The sequence below is a fragment of the Helianthus annuus genome, chromosome 13, assembly GCF_002127325.2.
Source record: "Helianthus annuus cultivar XRQ/B chromosome 13, HanXRQr2.0-SUNRISE, whole genome shotgun sequence".
Taxonomy (NCBI): domain Eukaryota; kingdom Viridiplantae; phylum Streptophyta; class Magnoliopsida; order Asterales; family Asteraceae; genus Helianthus; species Helianthus annuus.
In genome coordinates, this window is record NC_035445.2 from 146,742,922 (window position 1) to 146,756,590 (window position 13,669).

At 42.1% G+C, this 13,669-nt stretch overlaps 1 non-coding gene across 1 annotated transcript; it reads left to right on the forward strand.

Annotated features, from left to right (window-relative positions):
• Nucleotides 1–12,474: 12,474 nt before the first annotated feature.
• LOC118486044 lies at nt 12,475–12,581 on the forward strand. The gene has a single exon (XR_004877900.1). It is a non-coding gene; the product is annotated as a small nucleolar RNA R71 (small nucleolar RNA).
• The last annotated feature ends 1,088 nt before the right edge of the window (nt 12,582–13,669 follow it).

Genomic DNA, 13,669 nt, shown 5'->3' on the forward strand with positions numbered 1-13,669 from the left:
GCCGCGAAAGGAGATATTATGATCCTCTATCTCGAACAAGCCATGCAACTAAAATCCAAGTTCACGTCCTTCAATATCCGACATATCAACAGGAGTGAAAACAAACCCGCGGATGCACTTTCAAAACTCGCATCCACCAGCTTCCAGCATCTGGCAAAGGAGATACGTATTGAGATCCTGCAAAATCCCTCAGTACCCCTGCGCCAAGTCAATGTCATCCAATACGGGACAACGTCTTGGATGACACCAATCATCGCATACTTGCAATTAGGTGTTACTCCTGAAAGTAAAGCAAAGGCACGCAAGCTACAGTACAAAGCGTGCCATTACCAGATGGGAGACGGTATTTTATACCGCAAATCATACCTGGGGCCATTTCTACGATGCGTCAACCCTCAGGAAGCCACATATCTTATCAGGGAGATACACGACGGAATATGTGGCATACACGCAGGCCCGTGCATGGTAGTGGCCAAGATCATGAACGCCGGGTATTACTGGCCCGCATGCACTTGGACGCGGTCAAAGTCTTGCGCAAATGTTTTAATTGTCAGAGACACGCACCAAAGACTTTGGCCCAAAGAACAACCTCGTCCCCGTCCCCACCGCATGGCCTTTTCAAAAATGCGCAATCGACATGGTGGGACCTTTTCCAGACGCACCAGGTGCGGTCAAATTTATCATAGTGGCTGTCGATTACTTCACCAAATGGGTAGAAGCAAAACCGCTAGCCCCTACCAATGTGCATAGTAACCGATAATGGCACCAACTTCGCGGCCGAAAATTTCCAAAGCTGGCTAAAAGAACTAAACATTGAACACGTCTTCTCCTCAGTGGCGCATCCGCAAGGGAATGGCCAAGTCGAGAGCATCAATAAAAGTTTAGTCGAGGGAACAAAGGCACGGTTGGGAACAGCCAGACGCGGCTGGGTCGATGAACTCCCAAGTACCCTATGGGCCCATAGGACCAGCCCAAAGACAAGTCACGGGGAGACACTCTTCAGCCTAGTCTATGGCTCCGAGGCGGAGATCCCCGCTGAAATCGGTCTCCCTTCACCCCGAATGTTAGCGATCAACAAAATTGACAACAGTGACGAGCGCAAGCTTCACTTGGACCTCTTGGAAGAAAGGCGCGAAAACGCCGCAATCAAAGAGGCCAAGTACAAAAAACCAAACCAGAAAAGTATTACAACGCGCGCGTCCGCATCTGCACATTCAACCTGGGAGATTATGTCCTTCGGGACAATGAAGCCTCTAACGCAGAACGCCCTGGAAAACTTGCCCCCAAGTGGGAAGGACCTTACCTCATCCAAGAGGTTTTGGGCAAAGGCACGCACAAATTACAAACGTTAGAAGGCGAACCCATCGCAAGAACATGGAACGCACAGCAACTTCGACGCTGTTGCATGTAAGCTACGTTCACATTTTCCATGTAACCTATTGGCCCGTAGGCCATTTGTCAATAAATAAATGAACAATTCAATGAAATATTGTTTATTTCCTCTATTACAAATGTGTGTTCCACTTCACGGTATCTGCAAAAACAGATTGGCAAAATCTTCAGTCGCGATACCCACACAAAGTGGTGACCACACAAATATTGTAATAGGCCAGCAAAGGCAAAACATCATCGTCCATCCGGCTGGACACGCATATACAGTTTTTACAAAACTTAAACAATTCCTAAACCCAAACGGAACAAAAACAGGAATTGACTAATACTCACACGACAAAGGTGTAGAGTATACTCAACTGCGCTTTATAGCCAACAGAGTTATCCATATACTTGCATGTCACCTAGACATGCAAATAGCAAACAATGACTTAGTATTATTTACATGTGCCTGAAACATTGGCCTTAAACAAACACTATTTCAACTGCGCTCACACAAGGACAGTAAATATCCTTTACTTATGAACCTTGAGCCGCACATACTTGCATACCACCTAGATATGCAAAAGGCAAACTCAGACTTAATGTTATTCACAAAAAAAATTAACTCACACATGTTCAAGAATGCAAGTAGTAAAAAGACTTGTACAAATCAAACAAAAGGGTTAAACTTTATATATTCCAAAATATTTCTACACCATTGCGGTGCAGAAGAAGTTTACATCAGTTCTCCTCTAGGAACATTTACATCAAAAAGAAGAGTCATAAAGGGCACGCAGGCCAACCTAGTCTTCTTTTGTACCGCTGGTACCCGCATCACCCTTTGCGCCACCAGCGGTCTCCTCCTCCTCTTCAGGATCATCATACAACAACCGCAAGCAGTCCACATAATCTTCAGCCTCCAAGCACTTATCAATATCATCAATGGCAGCAATGGACAAGCTGTTGTATGCGTTAATAGCCGCAACGTACCGAGCCTCAGTATCTACACCATGGAACCCAGATCTTTCATCAGTAAACTTGCACTGGTAGAAAGGGTTCACATGATAAAGGCATTCGTTGTACCCATCCTTGAACCCCGCTTCCCGCGCACGCTCCTTAAGCTCATTAACAGCAGTTGCGTTCTCAGGAGTGTCAAGAATGGTTCCAACAATCTGCACAACACAAGTAATGAGGGTAAACAAAGGCAAACCTAACAATAACAAAGGCATCGGATACTTACATGCCCGATACCGTGGTCACGAATCCAGTCACGGTCTGTCTTAAGCTGATCCAAGGAAGAAATCAGGCTATCTCTAGCCTCATCAGCCTCCCTTGCCCGCGCTTCAGCTTCAGCCGCGCGGGTAGTGACATCCTCAAGAATAGTCACTCGGTTCTGCACTTCAGCCTTTCAAGAGCAAAGAAAACACAAGTATAGGAAGGCAATCAGTTATACTTGTAAAAGAAAAGGCAACAGACTCAATTAGAATCGCGGTTCATACCTTAAGATCCTCAACAACTTTGTTCAAGTTGTTGTGATCAGCATCCGCCTCTTCAAGAGCCTTGGCACCGTGGGCCTCCGCCTCCTTGGCCTCTTTGGCAACCGCTTCAGCTGTGGCCTTCTCCTTCATCAAAGCAGCATTCGCTGCTTTGAGATTAGTGACCTCCTAACGAACACGGAAAAGTTTTTCATTTTCCCAAGCACAAGCTTCCCTCCAACCCTTGCGCTCATCAGAAAGCAATTTGACAACAGTACGAACCTGTTTAAGGCCAGCTGTCGCAGCCCAAGTGATGTGCACAAAATGCAACATATAAATTACATCAATTGTGGCATAAAACTAACCCTTTTTTAGTACTAAGGTTGGAAAAAGTGTACTTTTGTCTTCCTTTTGTATTTTCAGGATTAAATGAGCTCAAATGAACAAAAGAAGCAAAAAGACAGCTAAATCTAACATAAATACAAGAAACGGAACAAAAATGGCATGCCCGACCTCCCGACAGCATCTTCCCAAGCAAAACAAAGAAAACAGAAGACTGAACACGCCCCGTGCTCAGTGAGCACCGGGCCGTGCCCAAAGGTCAGTAGAAAAGACAAACTCATAGAAGCTTCTGTTGCCCACCACGGGGTCGTGCCCAGCGGACACGGGGCGTGGTCAGCTTCCTGCAGACGCATTTATTGTAATTGCGAATTGCAATTAATGAACAGAGAGATTCGGATGGACACGGGGCCGTGTCCAGCGGACACGGGGCCGTGCCCGAGCTTCTGTTCATCCTATAAATAGGAGTGTTTGGAGCTCTTGCAACTTATCCCTTAGCACACCACCTCTCTCACACTTCACCAACCACCCACCACCATCACAACACCATCATCCACCACCATCATCCATTGTCCATCATAGAGTGTGTGAGTCGTCTCAGGATCCAAGATGGATCGTAAGAGTTCTTGACAATCAAAGGCCATGTTTGCCTAAGTCTCTTACATCACTTGGTGAAGACAAGTGTTTAGTGTAATACTTTTTATTTTTAATCTTTTGCACTTTTTAATTGGTTTTGTGTTAATGACTTTAATTACTAGTTTCTTATGTTGAAGGTGATTCTTCCTTATCGTTTGTCCGTGGTGTCTTGGCATTATTTTACTGAATAAAAGATTTTCACCATTCATATCTCCACGGTCTATATGGAGGTATGTTGGCTACCTGGTCGGGGGTTAAGGGAACGGTTTGGTAAGAGTCTTGCCATTGTTCAGTGTATAGATCCTGCAAAGGACCTGGGTCAAATTTAGTAGGACCTTATTCAATACCCAAAGGTATTGGATGGCGGGGGTCCAAACTCTTTGATCCCCTCATAAGTTAAACTACTATTGAAACTTTAACCCGGCTACTTAGGACTGTATCCCTGCTGACTCAGGCTACTTAGCCGAGGGTAACGTCGCCTTCAAAAGAGGAGCCTACCACATTATGCATTAATAACTTAATTAATTATCTTTCAATAATCTGACCCTTTAGGATTGTATCCTTGCTGACTCAAACTACTGGGTTGAGGGTACCGTCGCCTTCAAAAGAGGGGCCTACTACAATAACTAAGATAATCTCTTAAACAAGTGCAAAAGTGCGAAAATAATCAAAGGTTACACTACACACGAGTCGGATCCAAGTGATTCATCTTGTCTATTTGTTTTATTTTTATTTTATTTTTCAGCATTTTAGTTAGTTTTATTTTCTTAATTTAAAAACCTTTTTCTAACATTTTGATTGATTAGACATTGAGGATAAACCGGTACTAAAAGCTCTTGTGTCCTTGGACGACCTCGGTATCTTACCAACACTATACTACGTCCACGATGGGTGTACTTGCCCATATGTGTGTTTAGTGTTAGTAAATATCGTGTTTTATAAATTTAAAACTTGGCTAAAAAGTGTAAAAAGGGCTTAAAATATATACGTAAATTATATTACACCTAACGCACATCAAGTTTTTGGCGCCGTTGCCGGGGACACAAGGATCTTAAGAAACCTTAAAATCGACGACCTAATCAGTTTTTCAAAACTTTTTCAAAACGTGCGCACATTTTTCTGCATTTTAGTTTAGTTTGCATTTACAGTAGTCTGAACACGGGGACGTGTTCACTGAACACGGGGCCGTGCTGCATATTTTTCATTAAACGCACAGATACAGAGTCTGAACACGGGGTCGTGCTCACTGAAAACGCCCCCGTGCTCAACGAGACCAGTAACTTTTATTAAAACGCCCAGATACAGACCCTGAACACGGGGCCGTGTCCACTGAACACGGGGCCGTGTGCAGCCTCTGTTTCCGTCTTTATTTTTGTTTTCTGGTCCTAAGACTCAGTTGTGGTCTGTTGAGTGATCCCTATGGATCAATACTCAGGAGACTACAACTACACCTATGAGGAGGATGATTACATGAGAGACTATTGCACTAATTGTGGTAACCCGCACTCGGTACAATATTGTAACTTATTTCAACCATCCAATTCATACAACTATTATGAGGAGCCCAGGTACGAGCCATCAACTTCATACACATCCTATGAAGACCAAAGGTATGAACCTTATCTTTCATACTCATATTTTGATGAACCAAGGTATGAGCCTTCATACTCATACTTTGAGGAGTCAAGATATGAGCCACCACCTTCATATACTTATTATGAGGAACCATGGCGTGAACAACCCACCTCATATGAGTATTATGAAGAACAAAATTTCGACCCTTATCCATAATATGCTTACAATGAAGGACAATGGTGTGAACCATCTACTTCATATGGGTACTATGAGGAGCCAAGGATCGAACAACCGGATTCAAGCTTTGAGGATCCCGATCCTTTCTCTATCACCGAAGTGGCTGATAGGATAATAGAAAAACTTAAAACTATCGAAAGATACATAAAAGAATCTCGCGCAAGGGAAGAGAAGTCCCGCGCAAGAGAAGAATTAAATAAAGAAACGATAGTTGAAGAGTTAAAAATGGAAGAACAAATAAGTGAAAAACCAACACATGAGTTAAACAACGAAAGAGGTGAGGCCAATAACGTTAAAATTAAAGAAGAGTCTAATTTTGAAGAAATTAATCTCTTGTCACCTTCTTTTGAAAACCATTGTTTAGTATCGACTCATGCTAAGTTTTTAAAAGAGCTAAACACTAACGCAAAAATTAAGGAAATGTTAAGTGTTAAGTTAACTAATGATCAAACTTCGCTAATAAAAGAAGACCCTTTTGAAATTAACATTACACCGGTTCCATGTTTTTTTCAAAATTCATTTATTAGCAACATCACCATTGATAAGGATCTTTGTGTTAACATAACGCCTAATTACATTTTCGAAAAATTGAGTATTAGTGATTTTGCTCCACTTCAAATACCAATTTTTCTATCCAATCGGAGAGTAATAAAATCAATCGGTGTAGTTGAGGATGTCTTGGTTCAAACAAATCAAATGGTAATCCCAACCGACTTTGTCATCCTCGATGAAGCTCCTCTAGTGTTGGGAAGACCATTTGTAAAAACTCACGAAGCTTTGAAAAACCGGAAGTTTAATAATCTACCTCTTCAATTAGGGGCATTCAAAAGAAGCATAGATCTTGAGCGTTCAATGAAATATCCTTTTGGCAACAATGACCCCCTAATTGAAGATGAAGATGAGCCACCCGATATAAGTGAAAAGATTGACCACTTTGTTGAAGAAGAGGTCGCCATAGAACAAACCTTTAAAGTTCTTGATCAAAATGAGCCCCAAAATAAGGAGTCTCCTAAAGACTCGCCCCTTGAGCTCAAAGAACTTCCGAAAGGTTTGGAATATGCTTTTCTAGACAAAGATGGTAATTCACCTGTAATTATTTCATCTAAATTAAGTAGTGTAGAAAAAGAAAAATTAATTAAACTTTTGAAAAAACATAAAAATGCGATCGCTTGGAAGCTTGTAGATATAAAAGGAATAAGCCCTTCCATGTGCACGCACAAAATTCTAATGAACGATGACTACAAATCAGTAATACAACCACAACGAAGAGTAAATCCAAATGTCCAAGAAGTGGTAAAAATGAGGTCATCAAATTACTTGACGCCGGACTTATTTATCCTATCTCCGATAGTCCATGGGTGAGTCCCGTCCAAGAAGTCCCAAAGAAAGCAGGTCTGAGGATAATAACTAATGAAAAGAATGAATTAATACCAACAAGAACTGTCACAGGATGGAGAGTATAAATAGACTATAGACGATTAAATGAAGCAACAAGGAAGGACCACTTTCCTTTGCCCTTCATTGATCAAATGTTAGAACGACTATCCGGTCATAAATTTTACTGTTTCTTGGATGGTTTTTTAGGTTACTTTCAAATTCCAATAGCACCTAAAGATCAAGAAAAGACAACTTTCACATGCCCCTACGGAACTTTTGCTCATCGACGCATGCCATTCGGTCTATATAATGCCCCCGCAACATTCCAACGTTGCATGGTGGCCATCTTCGATGACATGATAGAAAAGACAATGGAAGTCTTCATGGAAGATTTTTCTATCTTTGGAGATTCATACGACCAATGCCTCGATAACCTCGAACGAATGCTATCCCCATGTGAGGAAACTAACCTCACCCTTAACTGGGAAAAATGCCATTTCATGGTAACAGAGGGAATAGTACTCGGTCACAAGATCTCGAGCGAAGGAATGGAAGTTGATCGAGCAAAAATAGACACAATTTCTGGATTACCTCCACCATCCTCCGTTAGAGCAATCAGAAGTTTCTTAGGGCATGCCGGATTTTATAGACGGTTTATCAAAGACTTTTCTAAAATTTCAAGACCTCTAACGAAATTACTTGAAAAAGACGCGCCTTTCATCTTTGACAAGGATTGCAATCAAGCATTTCTAACCCTTAAGGAAATGTTAGTTAATGCACCTATCATGATAGCTTCTGATTGGAAATTACCTTTCGAAATCATGTGTGATGCAAGTGACTTTGCCGTTGGAGCAGTCTTGGGACAAAGAAAGGAAAAGTATTTCCACCCAATTTATTATGCTAGTAAAACACTTAACGATGCACAAGAGAATTACACAACCACTGAAAAAGAATTGCTAGCTGTGGTACTTGCTTTTGATAAATTTCGTTCTTACCTTGTTCTTTCTAAAACTGTAGTCTATACAGATCATGCAGCCATCCGATACCTCTTCAAGAAACAAGACGCAAAGCCCCGTTTGATCAAGTGGATTCTACTCCTCCAAGAATTTGATATTGAAGTCAAAGACAAAAGAGGAGCAGAAAACACAGCAGCAAATCATCTTTCGCGCCTAGAAGACCCAGCTTTGGAGGCAACCAGGGACGATCAAATGAACGAAAAATTTCCAACAAAGTCCCTGGAAATGGCGGAATATAGACAAGAACCATGGTATGCCGACTACGCTAACTATTTAGCTAGCGGTATAATCACAAAGGGATGGCCACATCACCAAAGAAAGAAATTATTTGCTGATATAAAGCATTACTTTTGGGAAGATCCTTATCTTTTCAAAATGTGTGCCGACCAACTCATCCGAAGGTGTTTACATGGCAACGAAGCACGAAGGATTCTCCGCCATTGTCATGAAGGTCCATATGGAGGACATCATGGTGCCACTAGTACCGCACGAAAGGTATTTGATTCAGGATTTGATTGGCCGACCATTTACAAAGATGCGCAAAGTCTTGTCAAGACATGTGATGCTTGCCAAAGATCAGGTAATATTTCTTCTAGAAATGAAATGCCACAAAATGGCATTCTCGTTTGTGAAATTTTTGATGTGTGGGGACTCGATTTCATGGGACCTTTCCCACCGTCGAAAGGAAACAAATATATACTTGTGGCAGTCGATTACTTGTTTAAATGGGCCGAGGCTGAGGCACTTCCAACAAATGATGGAAGAGTCGTGGTAAGATTTCTGAAAAAATTATTCTCTCGTTTTGGAACACCTAAAGCATTAATAAGTGATAGAGGTACCCATTTTTGTAATCATCAACTAGAAAAAATCCTAACAAGATATGGGGTCTATCAACGGGTCTCAACAGCATATCACCCTCAAACAAACGGACAAGCCGAAGTGACTAATAGAGGTTTAAAACGAATACTTGAAAAAACCGTAGGTTTAAATAAAAAGGAATGGGCCGATAAATTAGATGATGCTTTATGCGCTTTTCAAACTGCTTATAAAACCACTATAGGCACAACCCCATATAAGTTCGTCTATGGAAAAAAGTTGTCATTTGCCAGTAGAAATAGCTCACAAGGCCTACTGGGCAATAAAAAATGTAAACTTGGATTTAGAAATTGCAGGTAAAAATCGATTTTGTCAAATAAATGAATTAGACGAATTAAGGAATTTTGCATACTCTAACTCAAAAATTTATAAGGAAAGAATGAAAAATTTACACGACAAACACATTAAACCTGATGAATGTCGAGTGGGAGATCAAGTTCTATTGTTTAATTCACGACTTCGATTATTTCCGGGTAAACTAAAATCTAGGTGGTCAGGACTTTTTTCCATCACCCATATTTTTCCTCACGGTGCAGTAGAAATAAAACCTCATAATGGAATTCCATTCAAAGTCAATGGCCAACGGCTGAAACTCTATCAAGGATCCATTGAGGATGAGGAGGAAGAGATCTCGCTTCAAACGGTCAACGAGTAAAGGCATCAACATCATACCTGGTATGTTACGAACAAACGGGTAAACATCGAAACCGGTAAGTCTTCTAACCAAGTTTTTGGGAAAACAGGGCACTCACACGAGCACTGTTAAAAAAATTCAAAAAAAAAACTTTGCTCGGCACGGGGCCGTGTCCGCGCAACTGTCTAGATAAAACCCCCTTTTCATATCAGTTACATCATTCCACACGCCCCGTTTCCCCGAAAAACGCTCTGGTCCAGGCGATTTTCCGCAGATTTTCGACGTCTCCTCTCATTCTAACAACATCAAGGTATGATTCTATCATCATTAGTAGTTAGATTATTTACTTGCATGTAGTTAAAACATCAAAAATTTGGGGAAAAATCTAGGGTTCTTGAAGTTCATCCGGATCAAACCTCAAATTTTTGCTTAAATCTGTTAGTATTAGTTTAGATTAGTGTTATGGGAAGTAAATCCACTTGTATTGTTGATAGATTTGCCTGATTTCTCACAAAACCCCCAAACCCTTGTTTTTGAACCGAAAAAGATAAACTTGAAGGGGTAAACGGTTTGTTTTGAGAAAAATGACACTTGGGGTTTCATTTTCGGAGGAAACCGCACCTACTTGGCCAAAAATTTTCTGATTTTCGGGACCGGGTCGAAAAATGGAATTTTTGAGTAACAGACGCCTGGACACGGGGTCGTGCCCGCTGAGCACGGGGCCGTGTCCAGCTCACTGTTTGCAGTTTTTTTCCAAAAATCTCACAGTTTCATGCTAACTTTTGGTGTATTCTTTCAGATGTCAAAGAAGTTCACAAGATTCAACGCAAATGAGCTCGATGCTAGGGCCAGATATAACACACTTCAAACAAGACCCGAAGAATACCCAAGGCAAGCATGCACATACCTCTTAGCCATGGTGAACCAACTTGACCGGTTCAACAACCTCGTTACCGGCCCACTAAGGGTTGCCCTAACCACTCGACTTCGATCGGTACACGAGTGCACTATGGAGTTCTACAGCACCTTCACTTTCAATTCAAGGTGCGACCCTTTCGACAATAATGGGGTTGCATTTCGATGTGGTGGAACTCGGTACTCGATCTCTATGGCGCAATTCGGGGCAATAGTGGGGCTATATACGGAAGAGGATTCGGGAAGTGAAGAGAACACTGGAGGAATGTGAGAGTTGGATGAAAACGAACACCAAGCCGCATGGGCTCAGATTGGTGATGGGTTCTACATTCCAAGCAGTACTAAGAGCACTAAGCTAAGGGATCCGCTTTATCGCTACATTCATAGGCTCCTTGCTTATTCTCTTAGTCAGAGACATGACAGCAGCGGCGTTGTTGGGTTAAGAGATTTGGTAGTCCTCCACTGTATTCACACCCGAAGACCCCTCGATGTTCCATTCCTCCTACTCCGGAACATGCATCTGAATCGGCTTGCTCATGCACAAACACCTATTTTCTTCGGGGGATGGGTGTACCACCTCTTCAAGCACTTCGCGAACATCCCTAGGTCTTTCGAGAGGAGCCCATGGTCAGGACGGGTCGATGTACACATTTGTCGCTCCATGAACCTAATCTATGAAGCGGAAGACGGATCGGTGAGCTTTCAAAGGATGCAAGGCCATGCATGGAACCCGCAAGAGGCGCTAGTCCTTCACGCTCCACCTCCCCAATACCAGTACCAACCCCATGGTGAACCGGGCCAGTCCTCCTCACAAAGACTTGACATGCTTCAAGACTTGACACTTCAACATTTTAACTCGGTTTCTCGCATATTTGAGCATCAAGACCTGTGAAACACGACTTGATCAATAGTATACATATTCTAACGAAAATCAAAACTAAATATAACGAAAACTATACAAACTTTACACGAATAAATGATGTATTTTGCAATACATCAAGTATTTAGGCATTTGAGTTAGGACTTCGATGAAAGGAATATTAACATGCAATTGTTTTAGGAGACTTTCGAATTTTTCGAATTGCTCATTAGTCTTTTGACGAATTAACCTACCGGGGTACGGAACCGGAGGAGCCTTGGTGGGCTCTTGAAGTAGAGGAGAAGCCTTACCTTGTTGGGGCGGTGTTATGCTTTCCTCAATTGGTGGTGGCGGAGCTTCCGCAGGACCCATGGTACGGTTTCTTAATGTTATGAGATGAACTTGTGCTTTTGGGTTTGTTTCGGTATTACTTGGTAACGCGCCTTGTGGTCTCTTGAAGGAATTTTGAGCTAGTTGATTTATTTGTTTTTCAATGTTTTGTATACTAGCTTGTTGATTTCTAAAATTCGATTCCAATTGTTGAAATCGATCCGAGTTTTTCTTTTCAGTGTCGGAGATGAGGCGAGATATAGTATCTTCAAGCCTTTCTCGTCCACCTTGTTGTTGAGGGAATGTTTGTGACTCATTTCTTGGTTGTTGAAAGTTTGTTCGTTGGTTTAGACTTTGTTGGTTACTACTATTGACGGGTTCTAACCAAGGTTAGGGTGGTTACGCCATCCTTGGTTGTAGGTACCCGTTGGAGCACCCGACGACCTAGGTCTATTATCAATGTAGTTTACCGACTCTGTTTGATCATCTGTTTCTTTCATACAACTCCAATTTTCATGTGGCCCACCACACCCTTCGCAAGCCATTACCGAGACCGTTTTTGTCATTTCTAACTTTTTAATTTTTGAAGAAAGGGCCTCGATTTGGGCTTGTAAAGAAGTGCTTTCATCAACCTTATGGGCGCCCGGGGCAATAGATTTATTGCCTCAGGGAGTGTGCCACTAAAAATTGGTTTGAGCAATTTCCTCGATTTGATTGTATATTTCATGTGGGCGTCGATTACCTAAAAGTCCCCCGGAGCTAGAGTCAAGTGTTTGTCTCGTGTGTGGCAACAACCCATTATAGAAAGTGGATACTTGTTGCCATACCGCAAGACCGTGATGGGGACACTTTCGCAATAGCTCCTTGAACCTTTCCCAAGTTTCATATAAGGATTCCCCATCCTCTTGTGAATATGTATTAATTTCAGTCATTAATTTAGCTTTTTTAGCGGGAGGGAAATACTTATATAGAAATTTTTGGGCTATTTCATCCCAGGTGTTTACCGAACCAACTGAGAGGGCGTTGAGCCAAGCTTTTGCTCGGTCTTTTAGTGAAAATGGAAACATTCGAAGGCGGATGGCGTCATTTGATGCTTCATTGATCCGAAAGGTATCACATATTTCTAAGAAATTAGTAATATGTAGATGGGGATCCTCGTCCGCAAGCCCATGGAAGGTTGCGGAGTTTTGAAGCATTTGTATCAAATGTGGCTGAAGTTCGAAGTTGTTAGCTTCAACATTCGGTGCATTGATAGCGGCGCCGAGATTACCCACGGTGGGTCGTAGGTAATCCATGAGGGTACGTTGGTCCGCCATTGGAAGTGGGTCCCCTGAAACCTTCTCTTGGTTTTTAGCTTTAAGAATTTTTCTGAGAAAGCGTTCGGGTTCTTCTAGGGGTTCTTTTACGTCTCTACTAGAACTGGAGCTCATACACTACGTAGAAGGTTTAGATGTGGTGTCCGGTTCCAAGTCCTGCAATAAAAACTGAAAAGAACGTTGGTCAGGAAGTTCACCACGGCCCCGTGCTCATTGAACACGGCCCGTGGTCGGAGATACAGCGATTGTTTTCCGGATCCCTGTTACTGGAAAGTTGGACATGACCCCATGTTGCACCGACACGGCCCCGTGCTCAGCTCTCTGTAACTCGGAAAATAAAAACTGCCAGTGACACTGCTGGGCATGGCCCGTGTCCGACCAGGCACGGCCCGTGCTGAGCTCTGCAGAAGCTGAAAAATTAAGAAAATCCTAAAAAAAATAAAAAAATAAAAAGAAAATAGAAAAAAAAATGATTAGGCCGTTGATTCCTAACTTTCTTAAAATCCTTGTGTACCGGCAACGGCGCCAAAAACTTGATGTGCGTGAAGTGTGTTATGTTTTAGGTATATATTTTAAGCCATTTTTACACTTTTTAGCCATGTTTTAAATTTATAAAACACGATATTTACTAACACTAAACACACATATGGGCAAGTGCACCCATCGTGGACGTAGTATAGCGTTGGTAAGATATCGAGGTCGTCCAAGGA